This window comes from Equus caballus, chromosome 11 (assembly GCF_041296265.1).
Source record: "Equus caballus isolate H_3958 breed thoroughbred chromosome 11, TB-T2T, whole genome shotgun sequence".
Taxonomy (NCBI): domain Eukaryota; kingdom Metazoa; phylum Chordata; class Mammalia; order Perissodactyla; family Equidae; genus Equus; species Equus caballus.
In genome coordinates, this window is record NC_091694.1 from 32,952,264 (window position 1) to 32,971,953 (window position 19,690).

Here is a 19,690-nt window from a genome sequence, read left to right on the forward strand (position 1 = left end):
GCCTCCTGCCACAGCATGGCTTGATAAGTGGTACATAGGTCCATGCCCAGGATCTGAACTAGTGAACCCCAGGCTGCCAAAGTGGAGCATGCAAGCTTAATCACTACATCACTGGGCTGGCCCCAAAACTTTTTTTTTTAAAGATTTTCTTTTTCTTTTTTCTCCCCAAAGACCCCTGGTACATAGTTGTGTATTTTCAGTTGTGGGTCCTTCTAGTTGTGGCATGTGGGATGCCACCTCAGCATGGCTTGATGAGTGGTGCCATGTCCGCGCCCAGGATTCGAACCAGCGAAACCCTGGGCCACCAAAGCGGAGTGGCGAACTTAACCACTCGGCCACGGGGCAGCTCGTCCCAAAAGATCTTTTAATAGAAGAAAAAAAAATTTTTTTTTTAAGGACCACCCAAGAAAGTATGCTCTAGACATTTTCTGAGAAGAGTTTCCATGGTTTCTTAAAGCCATAAAACTCAGGTGGAAAACTGAGAATAGAAGAAAAGTGATAAAGCAAATTTTAAGAACAAGGACTGGCCTAGTGACAGACAAGTAAAACTGCAATGAGCAAATAGTGGATGGGGCCAGCCTGGTGGCACAGCGGTCAAGTTTGCACGTTCCACTTCGGCAGCTGGGGGTTCGCCGGTTCGGATCCCAGGTGCGGACATGGCACCACTTGGCAAGCCATGCTGTGGTAGGTGTCCCACATATAAAATACAGGAAGATGGGCACGGATGTTAGCTCAGGGCCGGTCTTCCTCAGCAAAAAGAGGAGGATTGGCAGCAGATGTTAGCTCAGGGCTAATCTTCCTCAAAAAAAAAAAATTTAAAAATTAAAAAACTTAAAAATAAACTAAATTAAAAAACAGAAAGAAAACAGTGGCTTTACTCACTGGCCTGAGATCTGAATTAGCTGAATATATGCTGCTTTCTCAGTTTATAAGGGCAGTTTTCAAAGTCATTGTCATCTCCAAAAGGAAACAAAGCCTGTTTGTACCTAAAGTGAACTATATCACATAACAGTCAGTAGAATTATGAGACTTTGCTGATTTTTCTAGCCTGCCTGGTGTACAATGACAAGGGTGATATATTAAGAGCCCTCCTAAAGTAGATATTAGGAAAAACCTCTGATCAGCCTGGGATAATTATGATGTTCAAAAATCAAAGAAAAATATTTATTTATTTTGAGGAAGATTAGCCCTGAGCTAACTGCTGCCAATCCTCCTCTTTTTGCTGAGGAAGACTGGCCCTGAGCTAACATCCATGCCCATCTTCCTCTACTTTTCTATGTGGGACACCTACCACAGCAAGGTGAGCCAAGCAGTGCCATGTCTGCACCAGGGATCCGAACCGGCACACCCCAGGCCACTGATGCAGAACGTGCGAACTTAACCACTGTGCCACTGGCCCGGCCCTGACAAAGAAAAATATTTAGATTAAGGGGGGAGAAAAAAAAGGACACCAGACTAAAAAGGCTAATTTAAAATTGCATTTAGGGATTTAGGAGCCTGCCCAGTGACGCAACAGTTAAGTTCACACATTCCACTTGAGCAGCCCAGGGTTCCCTGGTTCGGATCCTGAGTGTGGACCTAGCACCACTTATCAAGCCATGCTTGGCAGGCCTCCCAACATATAAAATCGAGGAAGAGGGCACAGACATTAGCTCAGGACCAATCTTCCTCAGCAAAAAGAAGACTGGTGGCAGAGGTTAGCTCAGGGCTAATCGTCCTCAAAAAAAAAAATAGGGCTTGGCTGGATGGCGCAGCAGTAAGTTTGCACGTTCTGCTTCTCGGCGGCCCGGGGTTCGCTGGTTCGGATCCCAAGTGCGGACATGGCACCACTTGACAAAAGCCATGCTGGGTAGGCATCCCACGTATAAAGTAGAGGAAGATGGGCACGGATGTTAGCTCAGGGCCAGTCTTCCTCAGCAAAAAGAGGAGGATTGGCTACACTAGTTAGCTCAGGGCTAATCTTCCTAAAAAAAATTGAAAAATAAATAAAATTGCATTTAGCCAAAGAAACAAAATTAAAAGAAATAATCACAGCACTGAGGGGAGAAAAAAAGAACAAACCATCTTAAAACAAGAAAATATCAAAAGTACATTTAAAATTACTTTAAAGTGCTTTTCTTTGTAACTCCTAAAAAGTAACCATTGCTCAAAATGCAGATATGTCAAACACCTGAATAGCAGGCCCAGACATGAATTTCTAGCAGCATACTCAAAGCCTAACTTGTCTAGGGAAGGTGGCAATACAACAGAAATCCTACATTCAAAACTGGAAAACCACAGCCAGCCCGGATGGCCTTGTGGTTAGTTTAGCATGCTACGTTTTGGCAGGGTTGTGTTGACAGGAAGGGAAGCGTGCACTGGAAAAACCAAATGCAGGCAACTACTTTAGAAACTCTGATTAAAAGAAAAAACGGTCACAAGACTCAAAATAGGAAAAAACATAAAGATTAACAAAAAACACCACTTTAAAGTAAGCACAAATAGAAACATAAGCAAGTGACCAAATATTTAAGAACTTTCTTCCATTTAACTAAATAAAGACAAAAACCACTCAGATGGCATCCTCCCCCTCTCTCTCTCCCAAAGGAAGAGAAGAACGATCATCAATGGCAAATGGCAGTTGCAGAAGCAACACTAAGAGCCAGCTTCACGCTCAGGAGAGAACGCTGTGCCTCCTCCTCGTGGTTTTGGGTGCTCTACACGTTCAGAGAAACTTCTCTAGTAACAAACTATAGAAATGATCCCTGAAAGTATAGTCTTAACCTAGACCTTGCAGCCTCTGCTTAGTCTGTGACAGCTGCACACTTCTTACTGATGGTAAGATAGCTACCCCATTTCTGGTTCTACTGAAAAAAGAGAATGAGATTTTGAAACACAATCTTTCAAATGCTATCACTTAACAATGCATTTTAAGATTTTAAGTGGAAATGTATTTTTAAATTTTTTAAACAACCATGCTTAATTAACATAATACTGAATGACAGCCAATCATGACCTGCATCTTTCAAGCCGAGGAGGTATTCATTCCACAGCATTGGTGAAGCAGCCTCGCCCCTGAAAGCTAAAGGAAACGGCGGGCCAATGAGAACCAAGCTGATTCAAGTGCTTAGCAAATCTTAGTAGTTGCATGCAAGGGTTGTCCTCCGAGTTTGACTTTCAAACTCTGGTAAGTTAGAGGCAGGTCACCATGACCGTGGCAGGAAAAACAACTGGGTGGCTGAAAACCAGTGCCAGAACACAGAACCTTTTGGTTTCTGTATCATATGTTTGCACTACCTGTTCACATTTTTTGAGTTTTTAAAATAAAGCTAGATGGTGAATCTGACATCACCTCTCTCAACAAACACATGAGTGCCAACTATAACAATGTTAGCTACTGTTACTGAGGGCTTGCCAGGCCCCCGTCATCATTCTAAGTGCTTCACTTATGAAATAAATACAATTATTAATTGTTCTAGTTTTATGGCTGGAGGAACAAAGGCACAGAAAGATCAGGGAGGTCTGCTAAATAGCAGAGCTGGTAGGTGTCACCTTAACCATTATCCTGCTTTTTATGTGCTATAGCACCATTCTAGGTACTGGGCATACAAAGGTACAGAGGTGAGTAAAGTCCCTACTCTCACACACAGCTTACATTCTAGAGAGGGAGAGAGGATGCCAGATGAGGCATGCCAAGGATTTTAAGTGTTGAAACAGAGAGGGACTGGGCGGCTACTTCAGATTTGCGTGGTCAGAGAAGGCCTCTCTTTGGAGGTTATATTTAAGCACAGAAAACAACTAATGCAAAGACCCAAAGGAGGGAACAAGATGGTGTGTTCCAGCAACTTGAAGACAGCTAGAAAGCATAGGATATGAGAGAGAGGAGGTGGAGGCAGGGGCCAGATATCTGAGGGTTTTCTAAGCAAAGGCAAGGCCAGGGGAGTCTGGATTTTAAGTGTGAAGGGAAACCATTCAGAGGTTTAAAGCTGTGGAGACCAATTCTGAGGCCAGTGCAAAGTGTCGGTGGGAGAGATCACAGTGGCTTGCATTTGGGCTTAGCAAGGAGGAAGGAAAAACCTGGGCTGTTCTGGAAGCTGAGTTGATAGGACTCACTGATGGACTTGCTGGGGGGCAGGGGTGGTCAGGGAAAGAGACTTCAAAGGTGACATGTTGGTTTGTGCCTGGAACAATTAGGCGGATGGTGCTGATACAGGGAAGACTGGGGAAGAGACAAGGATTTCTAATCTAAGGGAGGGGCTTTTTCAGAACGGGGGAAGGGAACGTTCACCTACCACACTTGCTTTATTTAATTTAACCCTTACAACAACACCATGTGTTGATGCCATTACTACTGCATCTACCTACTTTACAGAGGGACAGACTGAGGTTAAGGAACTTTCCACGAACCCACAGCTAGTAAATAATAGACCAAGGAGTCAACTCCAGAGCATACACTGCTTCTCTCAGGATCCCGAACCTTTGAAGACCAAGAACTAATTTAGGGCTCACAGTGAACGCTTGACCACTGTAGATCCAGAAAGAGAAGATCAAGGACTAACTACATGGTACATGGCTAGAGTGGAAGAAAGAGAAAGTAACTCGGATCTGGGGGGGCGGGGGGGGGGTGCCTCCAAGACCAGGAAGCAATCCCAAAACTTCAATAGCAGGGAAGGGGAGGGGGCACGCTCTTAGATGGTCTTTTCCTCACCTGCTCCCTGGGATGATTATTCCATTCCGTCTTTATTCTCAACTTTCCTACCCCTCTCCTCACCAGCCTCCCTCAGCAATGATCTTGCCTCATACCTGGCACAGAACTAGAAGCCATCAGTTCAAAAACCCTCAATATGGGGGCCGGCCCCATGGCCGAGTGGTTAAGTTCATGTGCTCCGCTTCAGCGGCCCAGCATTTCACCGGTTCGGATCCTGGGCGCAGACAAGGCACCACTCATCAAGCCATGCTGAGGCGGCGTCCCACATGCCACAACTAGAAGGACCCACAACTAAAAATACACAACTACGTACCAGGGGGCTTTGGGGAGAAAAAGGAAAAATAAAATCTTTAAAAAAAAAAAACAACCCTCAATATGGTCTCACTAATAGACGAACCTACTGACATCAGCACTCTCCATCTTCTCTGCCCGACTCAAAGGTCTCCTGGCCTGCTGGGAGCTGCTCTCTCCCATATTTCAATTTCTCCTGCTCTACTCAGTCCTTCCATTTGCACTCAGACTTGCTCTCTCATCTTTAATTAATCCCTGTCTGAATCCCACATCTCCTCCCCTTCCCCCAGCTTAATGCATACCCACCTCTATATTCTCTATCACAGTCTGACTTCCTCCAGGAGCTCTTTCCACCCAGTGGCAAGTCCTTACATCCCTTCACTGATCAGTCCACCCCAAACCAGTTTCTGTGCCCACACAGGACCAATATGGCCATCAATAAAAGCCAAGGTTACTTTTCTATCTCCATCTTAATCTCTCATCGACTTTCTACACACTTCACTGTCCCACTTCCATTCCTTGGCTTCCATCAAGCACACACACGTCCTACCTCCCTGGCTGCTCATTCTCAGTCTGCTTTTGAGAGTTCTATCTCCTTTCCCATTTGTCTGTTAAAGGTCAGAAACTTCTCCTAAATGTGCCTTAAAACTGAACTCTACCATCACTTGCTACCCCATTGCCCTACCTAATTCAGTTCCTCCTCCATTCTCCCTGACTTCACATATGGAACCATTGTCCACCCATTTGTTCAAACCATAAAACCTGACAAGTATCCTTGACACTCTCACTCATACTTACAGTGAATCAATCCCCAAGTCCTGTCAATTTTACCACTTAAATATCTTTCAGATCTGGTCAATTTCTCTTTCTCCATCACCACAATCATCTTCTACGTAGATGAATACAGTAGGTGACTAACAGGTCTTTACACTTGCCATCTCACCGTTCCCCCCAAATCTAATCACCACGTAGCAGTTAGAGTGACCTTAAACTGCACAGTTGATCAAGTCACTCTCCTTCAAAAGCTGCCCACTACCCTTCAGATGGAGGGTAAAACTATCTCCACCTCTCTGTCCAGCATGCTTTGGCCAAACCCTGCCTTCTTTCATTCCTCCTCAGTGCTAAGGTCCTATGAACTGTAGGGCTACACACGTTACACTTCCTTGGCCTGGCCTGAGACAGGAAGAAATCAGCACAGGGGCCAGCTAGCGGATGTCTACGTGGGTCAGGGGACGGTGACTGCACAGACGGAGAGTATAAAGACAAACTTTCCGTTTCAATATTCCTGAGCTGCCCCAAGCACTCACACAGGAAAAGTTCAAATCACATGACACAGAAATCCAATCAGAAAACCCAAACAGGGGGCCGGCCCCATGGCCGAGTGGTTGGGTTCCCGCGCTCCTCTAGGGAGACTCAAGTCGGATCCTGGGTGCAGACATGGCACTGCTCATCAGGCCATGCTGAGGTGGTGTCCCACATGCCACAACTAGAAGGACCCACAATTAAAAATACACAACTATGTACCAGGGATCTTTGGGGAGTAAAAGGAAAAAATGAAATCTAAAAAAAAAAAAAGAAAACCCAAACAACAGACAAATTCAACTGTAAAGCTCACTCAGAGAGAAAATTTGACAGCATGCCCAAAACTTGTCAGGATAAAGTTCACCACATCTACACCACACACATTGGTGCCTGTGCAATGCCAGCAACGGAAAAAGCAAAGTAGTTACTAAGAAAGAGAAACAACAACACAATCCACGTATCACCACACAAAAAGAACAAAAGCCCCAAGAAACCAAAGCCTCATCTAACAACGATGTTAAAGTATCCACCTACTTTTTGCAACAGTAATGTAAACAGAAACCACTCAGACGGCATCCTCCCCCTCTCACTCTCCCAAAGGAAGAGAGGAACGATCATCAATAGCAAATGGCAGTTGCGGAAGCAACACCAAGAGCCGGCTTCACGCTCAGGAGAGGACACTGCACCTCCTCCTCGTGGTTTCGGGTGCTCTACACGTTCAGAGAAACTTCTCTAGTAACGAACTATAGAAATGATCCCTGAAAGTATAGTCTTAATTTCGATTTGTAACCTCTGCTGAGTCTATGGCAGTCACGCACTTTTTGCTGATGGCGACATTTTTTCCACTTTACTCTCTTTTTGGAAATATCACATAAATGCATTTTCAAAGTGTTGTTTTATATATAACTTTTAAAAATTTCTGAATACTCTTAAGAGTTTTTTTTCTTTAAGAAACTAAGATTTCAAGTTCTTAATTAACCTGTTGCGGACTGATAGCCAATCAGAAGCTCCTGTCTGTCTGTCTCTAAAAAAAACACTAACACTTCCGGGCTACTTTAGGACAAGGGTATGCTGGGATGCAGCAAATCAGTTTTCTAATCTTAAATGTTACAGGCAGCATCTGTGGGTGAGAATTTTTTTTTTTTAATTTAACCTCTAAGATCCTAAATTGCAAAAGCTAATAGGTTGGTTAATTTGACCCTTTTACTTTGAAACCGTCTGCTGGTTACTCAGGTGAGTGTGGACCTGAGCAGCACATACTGGGCTCATGTGGGTAGCTTTTCATGTACCCGGGCCAATCTCAAATGGGGAACAGAGAGGTTTATTTTGAAAACAATTCTTTCCATTTTTTTAATTAGGAAAAACATAAAAGCTGTAGTGTGGGTACTTTGGGTTTTGGGGGGGGTAGGTCTGTTTTATTGGTAATTTTGTACATTTTTGTACCGTTTGAATTTTTTTAAGCTCAGACTGTATCACCTTTATTTTTAAATATCAGCAGGTCTATCTAGAGAGATTACAGCTCATTTTTATTTATTTATTTTTTTTGAGGAAGATTAGCCCTGAGCTCACATCTGCTGCCAATCCTCTGCTTTTTGCTGAGGAAGACTGGCCCTGAGCTAACACCCGTGCCCATCTTCCTCTACTTTATATGTGGGATGCCTGCCACAGCATGGCTTGCCAAGCGGTGCCATGTCCGCACCCGGGATCCAAACTGGCAAACCCCGGGCTGCAAAAGCAGAACATGTGAACTTAACCGCTGTGCCTCCGGGCCGGCTCCAATTACAGCTTATTTTTATTTTTATTCTTTGTACTTGACAGTATTAAAAAAAATTCCAGGGGCCGCTCTGTGGCCAAGTGGTTAAGTTCGTGCGCTCTGCTTCGGCAGCCCAGGGTTTCGCCAATTCAGATCCTGGGCATGGACATAGCACCGCTCATCAAGCCATGCTGAGGCAGCGTCCCACATGCCACAACTGGAAGGACCCATAACTAAAAATATACAACTATGTACCAGGGGTCTTTGGGAGAAAAAGGAAAAAAATAAAATCTTTTAAAAGTATTCCAAACTAAATAAGTCATATTATTTTTCAAAAAAGAAACTTGCCAGGTAAGTCTGAAAGATTACACATCCTACACCCCTCCCCCTAAAAACATCCTGACTTAAATGTTATTTCTCTTGTTCATTTAAAAAAAAAAAAAAAGCTACCATTTCTCCAGTACTTTACTATGTTCCAGGCCTTCCACTAACCCTTTACACGGATCCCCTCATTTAATCTTGGAAATAAACCCTAAGAGCTTAAGGGAATGAACTTAGAATGTTAAGTGGCTCAGCCAGGCCACAAGCTGTCTCCTGCTGCCTTGAACACTAATTTTCTCCCCTCCTGTATCTTGCGAGTCCTCTTCTCCTTCCACGTAACCCACAGGAAACGCTCTTTGTATTTTGCCTAGAGACTAGAGGTTGTACGTAAAATTTAACAAAGTGACCTGACTAAAATAAACGCGTAAGGAAAGAAGTAGGCAGTGGGAGAATGGGGTGGGGGGGCGGGGGCAGAGGTTGAAAAGGGAACAAAGTGGGGAATGTGGGTGCACAGTCGGAGGAGCAGTGAGACATCATCTAGGCATTTCTCACAAATGCTAAAGAAGCAAATCATAGGGCACTCATTCCTGAGGAGTAGCGGTGGATGAACCACTTATTAATGGGGGCTGCTTTACAGACCACAAGTGCTCTGAAGAGCAGAGGGCTGAGAATGTAGCCTGTGTCCTGACCTGAGGCCCTCTGGCCACTTCCTGACAGACAACAGCCATGCATTGGCCCAGTGAACAGCACTTGGCAGCTCTGCGACACATCAACAAGAAGATGAGACCCTAAATCCTTGTCCTGAAGGAGATTACTAAAGGAAGCTCCTCTTCAGTAGATCAGCAAGTCACCAACTGGGTAGTGAGTGACAAACTCGGCCTCCCTGAAGGAACCTGAGACCGCACCCTGCATAGCTCACACCCATGTGACGTACACACACACAGAAACACTCCACTTCTGAGTACCAAAGACAGAATGAGGTGAAGGTAGCAGGGAGAGAAAGGAAAGAGAGAGAGAGAAACGTGACCCCTAACTGTAAAATGTGGAAATAAGGAATTGGACTGAATGACCTATCTTGAAAGTACCTCCTAGCTCTGATATTCTCATATTACCTCACTTAATATTCACAACAACACTATGAGGAAAGTTATTATTATCAACCCAGTTTTAGACAAGGAAATGGAGGCACAGGAAACTTAAGAAACTTCTGCTTGGGGCTGGCCAGTGGCGCAGCGGTTAAGTGTGCACGTTTCGCTTCGGCAGCTTGGGGTTTGCTGGTTCAGATCCCAGGTGCAGACATGGCACCCCTTGACACGCCATGCTGTGGTAGGCGTCCCACACATAAAGTGGACGAAGATGGGCATGGATGTGAGCTCAGGGCCAGTCTTCCTCAGCAAAAAGAGGAGGATTGGCAGCAGAGGTTAGCTCAGGGCTGATCTTCCTCAAAAAAAAAAAAAAATAAATAAATAATAAAAGATAATTCCTGATCAGGCTTCTACTGAGGAAAAGAAACCCACACACATTTTACTTATTGGGGAGAGGGTTTCACGTGGCTACCTTCTTACAAAAATCAGCAAACAAGCTTTGCACGCCAGCCCCTTCAAATGACGATTGACATCTGGGGAGCTACATTAGGTGTCATCTCTTTAAGAGCTCCAGATCCCAGAGAAGCAAGGAAGTTAATGTTAGGCTTGTGTTCTCTGGATCTAGACTGCCTGAATCTAGTCTAGCCCTCACTTACTGGCTGTGCCATCTTGGGCAAATCCCTTAATCTTGTCAAAGAAAAACAGGTTCAGGGGCTGGCCCCGTGGCCGAGTGGTTAAGTTCGTGCACTCCGCTGCAGGCAGCCCAGGGTTTCGTTGGTTCGAATCCTGGGTGCGGACATGGCACTGCTCATCAGACCACGCTGAGGCAGCGTCCCACATGCCACAACTTGAAGACCCACAACGAAGAATATACAACTATGTGCTGGGGGGCTTTGGGGAGAAAAAGGAAAAAAATAAAATTAAAAAAAAAAAAAGGAAATCCTCAGATCACACATTTTAAAAAAAAGAAAAACAGGTTCTCTCCCCAAACTAAGCACTGGGCGAACTGTGTATTCTGCACCTTCGCTTGCAGCTTGAGAAAATCTCTGTTGAGAGCAGCCCAGTTAAGATCAGAATCTTTCCTTGGGGCTTTACTTTTACCACTGTTTGTTGGGTTTGTCCTTCTGTGTTACGAATGGTGAAACTACCATTGGGGAATGAAACCTTTTTATTCCAAATAACAGCCACAGATGTAGCCTCATCATTTGCTTCTTAGGTTTATTGTGTTTATGCTTCCAGCAAGAAAAGCCTTCCGACCTCTTGTTCCCCTTGCCTGAAATGCTCTCTGATTGAGAGTCAGTACACCTGGCATTTCGGCCAGCCTGGCCCACATTTCCTCTGTAATGAGACATGTACATTTAATATTTTTAGGACTATGTGAAACAAAAGTTTAGGTAATCTCTACCTAAATTAGTGCTTATTTCTTAAATAATATTTGCCTATTATATGGTTTTCCAACCATCTGCCCCGCCCCCCATGCTTACCCTTGCCACCTGCTGGTCCTTTTGGCAGCCAGTTAATAAGATTTCATATGTTCAACATGTCTAAGAAGTTTTGCTTTGAATAACCTATTATAGATGCTTCCTTCACTGACCTTTAAAATGGGCCCGAAAATAACAGAACCCACCTCATATAAGGGAGACTGCAAAGATGAGAAGAGTTAACATTTGTGAAATGCCTTAACAGAGCCTGGCATTCAGGGACGCCTGCCTGACCTCTGGATGCCTCACAATCACAAAGTGCATGCTGTTGACTGATGGCAATCACAGAACTGTTTCCATTACATTGTTGGCCCCGGTTTTTCTCCCACTGATCGGCAGTTCCAAAAACAGATACATCCATGCCTGATACCAGGAAAGGAAAGGCTGGGATTCTGTGGACATTTTTGAGTACTTTGTAATTAATAAATCACTGAAGCAACAAGGAATATATGTCATTGGTGATTTGTCCTAAACTTCACAGCCTAAGATTTGAGTCTCCAAAGCTAGCAGGTTAATATGACACTATTCCCATCACGATCCAGCGAGTCTCAACGTGGAGGCCTTTTTTCCAAACCCGTGGAGAGATCTTTTGGAATACAGTACAGATACTGGCCCTAGGAGGTTATGAGAATCTAGGTGGGTCAGGAATGGGTAGGACTTGTGTGGTTTGGCTATCCGTAGTCCCTATGAAACCATTCATATAATGGTAAAAGGTTAATAATAATAGCAAAATCTGTTAAGCTCTCAATATTGTTTTAGGCTCTGTGCTAAAAGCTTTATACATATCATTTAATCTTTTTTGAGGTAGGTATTATTATTATCCCCATTTTACAGCAGAGGAAACTGAGACACAGGGAGTTTGATAACTTGGCTGAGGACATGTGAATCTGGAGCTGGGCTCCTGGCCACTCTGCTGGGGCATGGGACTTACTGGTGAACCACGAAACTATTTCAAGCGCTACACTCAAATTATTATTTATTCTACTATATATTTGAAAAACATTAACAAAACAATGAGATACTACTTACACACCTATTAGAATGGCTAAAATCCACAATACCAAGTGCTGACAAGGATGTGGAGCAACAGGAACTCTCATTCATTGCTGGTGGGAATGGACAATGGTACAGCCACTTTGGGAGATAGTTTGGCAGTTTCTTACAAAGCTAAACATTCTCTTACCATACAATCCAGCAATTGCACCCCTTGGTATGTACCCAAAATGAATTGAAAAGTTATGTCCACACAAAAACCTGCACATGAATGTTGATAGCAGATTTATTCATAATTGCCAAAACTTGGAAGCAATCAAGATGTCCTTCAATAATTGAATGGATAAACAAACTATGGTACATCTAGACAATAAAATATTATTCAGTGACAAAAAAAAAAAAAAGACTGGGGCCCGCCTGGTGGCGTAGTGGTTAAGTTCCCGACTCTGCTTCAGCAGGCCAGGGTTTGCGGGTTCAGATCCTTGGCAGAGACCTACACATCACTCATCAAGCCACACTGTGGCAGCGTTCCACATTCAAAATAGAGGAAGACTGGCACAGATGTTAGCTCAGCAACAATCTTCCTCAAGCAAAAAGAGGAAAATTGGTAACAGATGTTAACTCAGAGCCAATAGTCCTCATCAAAAAAAAAAAAAAAGAGCTATCAAGCCACCAAACGACACCCAGGAACTTAAAATGCATATTGCTAAGTGAAAGAAGCCAATCTGAAAAGTCTACATCTTGTATGATTGCAACTATATGACACTCTGGAAAAGGCAAAAATATGGAGACAGTAAAAAGAAAGACAAATCAGTGGTTTCCAGGGTTCACAAGGGAGGGATGATTAGGAGGAGCATAAAGGATTTTTAGGGTAGTGAAACCGTTCTGTATGATACTGTAATTGTGGACACACAAAATTATACACTCATCAAAATCCACAGAACTATCTAGCACAAAGAGTGAACTTTCAGGTAAGCTATGAACTTCAGTTAATAATAATGTATCAATATTCATTTTTTTTTAAGATTTTATTTTTTTCCTTTTTCTTCCCAAAGCCCCCCAGCACATAGTTGTATATTCTTCGTTGTGGGTCCTTCTAGTTGTGGCATGTGGGACGCTGCCTCAGTGTGGTCTGATGAGCAGTGCCATGTCTGCGCCCAGGATCCGAACCAACAAAACACTGGGCTGCCTGCAGCGAGGGCGCGAACTTAACCACTCGGCCATGGGGCCAGCCCCTCAATATTCATTTTTTTATAAAACACACATTGGGGCCAGCTCAGTGGCATGGTGGTTAAGTTTCTGCGCTTTTTTTTTTCTTTTTTGAGGAAGATTAACCCTGAGCTAACATCTGCTGCCAATCCTCCTCTTTTTATAGAGGAAGACTGACCCTGAGCTAACATCCATGCCCATCTTCCTCTACTTTATATGTGGGATGCCTACCACAGCATGGCTTGCCAAGCGGTGCCATGTCCACACCCAGGATCCGAACCGGTGAACTCCGGGCCACCAAACTGGAACGTGCACACAACTGCTGTGCCACTGGGTTGGCCCCCATGGGCCAGTCTTCTCCACCAAACAAACAAACAAAAACACACCTTAAAACTATCCATTAAACCTGTGTTTCAGCGATATGTTGCTCAGAACACAAATGAAGTAAATAGTGCTGGATAATCCTCCAAAAGCAGACCAACAGGACTCAAAGGAGAGATGCCTGGCATGCCCATAAATGATCTATGGACCATACATGTCCAGGAGTGCGGATGGTACTCACAACAGAGCAGAGATCTTCATAGGCTCTAAGCACTGGAAAACATTAATGACAGGCCTTGAATTACTAAGCATGTATTCCCCAGGCAAAACATCAGAGTTTTCTCAGAAAGAAAAGTAAGAAGGCTCAGAGAGGAATAAAAAGATCTCCACCTACTGATATTGAGGAGTTACCCTCCCCACCCAGGCATTTCAAAGTGAAGCCCAGAAGAGAAAAAGCCCCACCCATGCCCACAAAACTTTCAATCAGCATCTTCCAACCAGTGACTCACTTTAAAACATAGACAGGCCAGAATCATCACAGGCTTGAGGAAAGCTCTCAGTGGAAGACAGCAAAATAAATGGGGGGGGGGGGGGGGGGAAGAGTGGGGAGAACAATGACTAGAAGAAAACATCAAGAAGTATAATATCCTCGGAGAAAAAGATATGATCTCTAAAGTTCAAAAACAGAATGCCTTGAAAACAATCAATAAGAAAAAGTACTCTTGAAAACTAAAATATTCACAACCAAAAATAAAAGTTTAATAGAAAACTTAGCAGATAAAGTCAAGTAAGCATCCCAGATAGTAATACAAAACGATGAAAGAGAAAATAAGTGGGGCTAGCCTTGTAGCCGAGTGGTTAAGCTCACGCGCTCTGCTGCAGCGGCCCAGGGTTTCACCAGTTCAAATCCTGGGCTCGGACATGGCACTGCTTATCGGGCCATGCTGAGGTGGCGTCCCACATGCCACAACTAGAAGGACCCACAACTAAAAATACACAACTATGTACCGGGGGGCTTTGGGAGAAGGAAAAATAAAATCTTTAACAAAAAAAAAAAAAGAGAAAAAGGGGGGCTGGCCCCGTGGCCGAGCAGTTAAGTTCGCGCGCTCCGCTGTAGGCGGCCCAGTGTTTCGTTGGTTCGAATCCTGGGCGCGGACATGACACTGCTCATCAAACCACGCTGAGGCAGCATCCCACATGCCACAACTAGATGGACACACAACGAAGAATGTACAACTATGTACCAGGGGGCTTTGGGGAGAAAAAGGAAAAAATAAAATCTTAAAAAAAAAAAAAAAAAAGAGAAAAAGGAGACTCCAAGGATTAATTTAGGAGGCACAATATCTGACTAAAGGGAGTTCTAACAGGGTAGTGCAGAGAAGGTGGAGAAAAACAAATTACTTTTGCAAAAAAAACCCCACATGGAAAGGATTTCCCCAAATGCTCAGGAATAAAAGAAAAATCCTTAAAATTCCCAGAGAATAAGAAAACGTTAACCACCCAACAGGAAGAAAAAAAAGACTCAGGACAGTTTGAGGATCAACTAACAAGGAAGGTATGAGGAAATGCATCACCGACATTCCGAGACTCAAAAATTGCAGAACTAAACAGGAACTTCTGTTTCAAGAAAGAAACACTCAAGACAACAAAACAAAAAAATATACTGAAATATCTCAACGTCTCTTTTTAAAGATTTTTTTCCTTTCCCTGCGCAAAGGCCCCGGGTACCTCGCTGTATATTTTAGTTGTGGGTCCTTCTAGTTGTGGCATGTGGGACGTCGCCTCAGCATGGCCTGACGAGCGACTCTATGTGCGCAACTAAAATTCGAACCTATGAAAACCTAAGCCACCGCAACCAACGCGGGAACCTAACCATTCAGCCACGGGACCCGCCGGCGCCCCTCAACTAGCCTTCAAATGAAAAGAGAAAAGCTCACAGTTTCCCATACCAAAGCAAAAGGAAAAAAACACCACTCAGACGGCGTTCTCTCCCTTTTACTTCCCCAGAAAAAGAAGTAGAACGATCATCAACGGCAAGTGGCAGTTGCTGAAAGCAACACCAAGAGCCGGCTTCACGCTCAGAAGAGAACGCTGCGCCTCCTCCTCGTGGTTTCGGGTGCTCTACACGTTCAGAGAAACTTCTCTAGTAACGAACTACAGAAATAATCCCTGAAAGTATAGTCTTGCCGTTGAACACGCAGCCTCTGCTGGGTCTGTGGCAGATGCGCACTTGTACTCATGGCGACATGTTTTTGCCAATTCATCTGCCTTTTCAATATATTTTATTTTATATCTCGTAACAATTCGATCAAACGGCAAAGTTCCCAAACACCATCTACATTTGTAAATCTTCCAGAAACACTTCAAATCAGCAACAGGCCTTATTAACATACGACTTCCTAGCAGCCAATCACACGCTGCACGCATCTGACTCCTTGGGGAAGAGAGCTTGCTACCCCGCCCACCGCGCCAGCCGCCGCCTCGGGGAGCACCGGCCCACTGTAAGTTAAGGAAACGCTGTTCCTGCCACCGGTCAGCGCCGACAGCCTCTCGCCTGCTGGAGAGGTCCGCGGACCTGAAGAGACCCCAGGTTTCCTTTGCCTTGAAAGAGAGAGGAGAGGAGAGGGGAGAAGGAGGGAGAGAGGCGAGACTGAAAGTGTTGTACCCTCCCACCACCACCACCACATCATCATCATGACCATGATGGCTTATTGAATGCCGATTCTCTGACAGGCATTTAATCCGTTGTCTCATTTCATCCTCTAAACTGAAGGAGAAGGGTGTGGTTCTTATGTCTCATTCTTACAGACGCTGGCTATAGCATCTCACACAGCTGAGGGAAGCACAGTTGGAACCTCCGCCTGCCTGGCACTAAATCAAGTCCAGGTTTTTCAGATAAGCCAAAATGATCTTCCTCAAGAGGGCTAGTCTCAATTCATTTCTTTAATAAAGGACTAAATACATCATCCCTCAACATTCAGTCTTGAATGATTCATCTTCCTGGCTTCTAAATCCCAGCGGAAGCCTACCTACCCATTTACTGGTGGTAAAAGTTAATTCCAGTTTCTCCTCCAAGAACATGCTTTATATATGATGGTGTGTAACTGTTTTAGTCATTTAACTTTCTGTTGTAAAAATGCTTCTGCCCCACATCTTCTGGCATGCCAAGAAACACAGTGCCACACAGACATGCACATGGTGTTCTCAATTAACTACATTTTTATTACATCATAGTAACATGACTAAGACCATCAGGTTCATCTCATCCAACCACTTCTAACAGAATCTCCTTAGAGACAGCCAAATCCTCTGTACTTAAATTCCTTCAGAGAAAGGAAGAGTGTTGGGGTAATCTGACCAAATCTGGGATGCATCTCCTGGTGTCAAGGCAGTTCCTCATATCTTGAAGTTAGAAGGTGCTTTCCAGGCACTTTCACCCAAGGACCCTGTATCTAATCTAAGCCTGTCTGGGCTCTTCCACAGCCAAGACTTTTTCATTCTCCATTCTTTCAACCTTTCTGGGGACCCCTCACCATCCATGCCATCCCTTGGCCTCCTGTGAGGAGATTCTCCAAATGCATGTGGGTCTGACCATCACTCCAGCACATTCTAAGACTAAGCTCATGTCACCTCTTCTGGATGCCTTCCCTGACCTTCCCAGATAACAGTGACCACCATGTGCTTTGTGTCCCTAATTATCCTTGCATGTGCTTCTACATAGCTCACTGTGGTACAAATGCATTTACTTCCCCTTACTAAATGGTGAGCTCTTTAAAAGCAGGAACCAGGTCACATTTATCCTTGTATCTCCAACACCTTGCCTGGCACAGCAGATGCCCAGTTAAATCCTGACTAAGTGAATGCATGATGAATCAGTAAATGTATTGTTCCTTCCTTCACTCTGGTTACTGACCTAACTGTTGGAACAACCTGATTTTCCCCTCCCTCCATCTCTACTTGTCCCCCAACAAGCCCAGCCTGTTGTAAGAGAGTGAGGTCCCTATAAGCAAGGTTCTTGGCTCTGTCCTACTGATCATCCTTGGTTTCAAAACATGGATGTGCAGTGAGACCTCTTCTGAGCTGCTGGCTCATATATCCAGCTTCTATTGGACATTCCACTTAGCTGAATCACAGGTATCTCAAAGGTAGCCTACCCAAACTGAATTCTATCAGCTTCCTTCACAAACTTGTTCCTTTTCCAGGCAATGACATCAAATTCAACCTAGTTGCTCCAACCAAAAACATGAGTCATCCTACTCTTTTCTCCCTCCCCTCACCTCAAAGCCACTTGCAGCCAGAGCAAGCATTTAGAAATACAAATCTGGGGCTGGCCCCGTGGCCGAGTGGTTAAGTTCGTGTGCTCGGCTGCGGCAGCCCAGGGTTTCGGCGGTTCGGATCCTGGGCGCGGACATGGCACAGCTCGTTAGGCCACGTTGAGGTGGCATCCCACGTGCCACAACTAGAAGGACCTGCAACTAAGATATACAACTATGTACCAGGGGCATCTGGGGAGATAAAGCAGAAAAAGAAGAAGAAAAAAAAGCTTGGCAACAGTTGTTAGCTCAGGTGCCAATCTTTAAAAAAAAGAAAAGAAATACAAATCTATTCACACCTGTGACATAAGAAATATTGTCCTAGGTATCTGGCACAAGAGCTCCTAAACCTCTTGGAATTTCCTGAGTGATAGAGTGATAAAAGTGTCTTTGGTATGCTGACGAAGTGACTCCCGGTTGAGGGGATTACTAGACAGCTTCAGGATGGGGGCTGGTCACCCAAAAGAACAAGACCAAGTCATGATTAGAGGGTTGAGACCTTCAGCTCCACCACTGCCCCTCACCTCAAACCCCACCCCATCTCTGGGAAGGGCTGAATATTGAACTCAATCACAAAGGGCCAATGATTTAATCAATGCCTATGTAATGGAACCTCCACAAAAACCCCTAACCAATAAGGTTCAGAAAGCTTCCAGATTGGTGAACACACTCAAGTGCTGGGAGGGTGGTGTACCTGAAGAGGGCAGGGAAATTCCTTCTGCATGCCACCACCCCCATGCCTTGCTTTATCTCTTCCATTTGGCTGTTCTTGAACTGTATCCTTTGTAATAAACCAGGAATAGTAAATAAAATGTTTTCGTGAGTTCTGTGAGTCATTCTAGTGAGTTAGTGAACCTGGATAAGGTTAAGAGCAGATTAGAGATGACAGAAAATCCATGAACTTGACAAAAGATCAAGAGAAATTATCCAATCTGAAGGATACAGAGAAAAAAGATGGAAAAAGAAAATTAACAGAGCTTTGGGGACTGTGGGACAATATCAAAAAGTCTGACATAGAGGGGCTGGTAGTTAAAAGTTCCATGTGCTCCACTTCAGCAGTCCAGGTTCACACGTTTGGATCCCTGGTGCGAACCTACTCCACTCATCAGCCATGCTGTGGAAGTATCCCACATACAAACTGGAAGACTGGCACAGATGTTAGCTCAAGACTAATCTTCCTCAAGAGAAAAACAAAAAAAAGGAGGATTGGCAACAAATGTTAGCTCAGGGTGAATTTTCCTCACCGAAAAAAAAAAAAAAAGATCTGACATAAACATAAGTGAATTTCCACAAGAAGAGAATGGAACAGAAAGAACATCTGAAGAAATAATGGCAGAAAGGTTCCCAAATTTGGTAAGAGATATTAATTTTCACACTGAAGGAGGTAAGCAAACCCCAGGCAGGATAAATATAAAGCAAATCACCCCTAGGCACACCATAGTCAAACCACTAAAAAACAAAAATAAAAAAAAACTCTTGAAGGAAGCCAGAGAACAACAACCCATTACATGCAGGTAAACAGTGACTCAAATGACAGTTGATTTCTCATCAGAAACTATACAGGCCAAAAGACAGTGGCTGAAGCAAAAAACATTCAACTTGAAATTCTACATCCAGTGAATATATTCATCAAGAATCATAGTGGGGGCTGGCCCCGTGGCCGAGTGGTTAAGTTCGCGCGCTCCGCTGCAGGCGGCCCAGTGTTTCGTCGGTTCGAATCCTGGGCGCGGACATGGCGCTGCTTGTCAGACCACGCTGAGGCAGCGTCCCACATGCCACAACTAGAGGAACCCACAACGAAGAATATACAACTATGTACCGGGGGGCTTTGGGGAGAAAAAGGAAAAAATAAAATCTTAAAAAAAAAAAAAAAAAAAAAAAAAAGAATCATAGTGAAATAAAGACATTTTTAGATAAAAGAAAGCAGAGAATTT

The 19,690-nt window shown here is 44.2% G+C and overlaps 1 protein-coding gene and 3 non-coding genes across 12 annotated transcripts in view; all 4 read right to left on the reverse strand.

Moving 5' to 3' along the window:
- Positions 1–19,690, reverse strand: part of TEX14 (testis expressed 14, intercellular bridge forming factor) — a 159,712-nt gene that overhangs the window by 68,762 nt on the left and 71,260 nt on the right. The window lies entirely within an intron of this gene.
- On the reverse strand, positions 2,547–2,760 carry LOC111775813 (small nucleolar RNA U3). Its single transcript, XR_002811794.1, has one exon. It is a non-coding gene; the product is annotated as a small nucleolar RNA U3 (small nucleolar RNA).
- LOC111775815 (small nucleolar RNA U3) lies at positions 6,841–7,054 on the reverse strand. Its single transcript, XR_002811796.2, has one exon. It is a non-coding gene; the product is annotated as a small nucleolar RNA U3 (small nucleolar RNA).
- On the reverse strand, positions 15,413–15,628 carry LOC111775814 (small nucleolar RNA U3). Its single transcript, XR_002811795.1, has one exon. It is a non-coding gene; the product is annotated as a small nucleolar RNA U3 (small nucleolar RNA).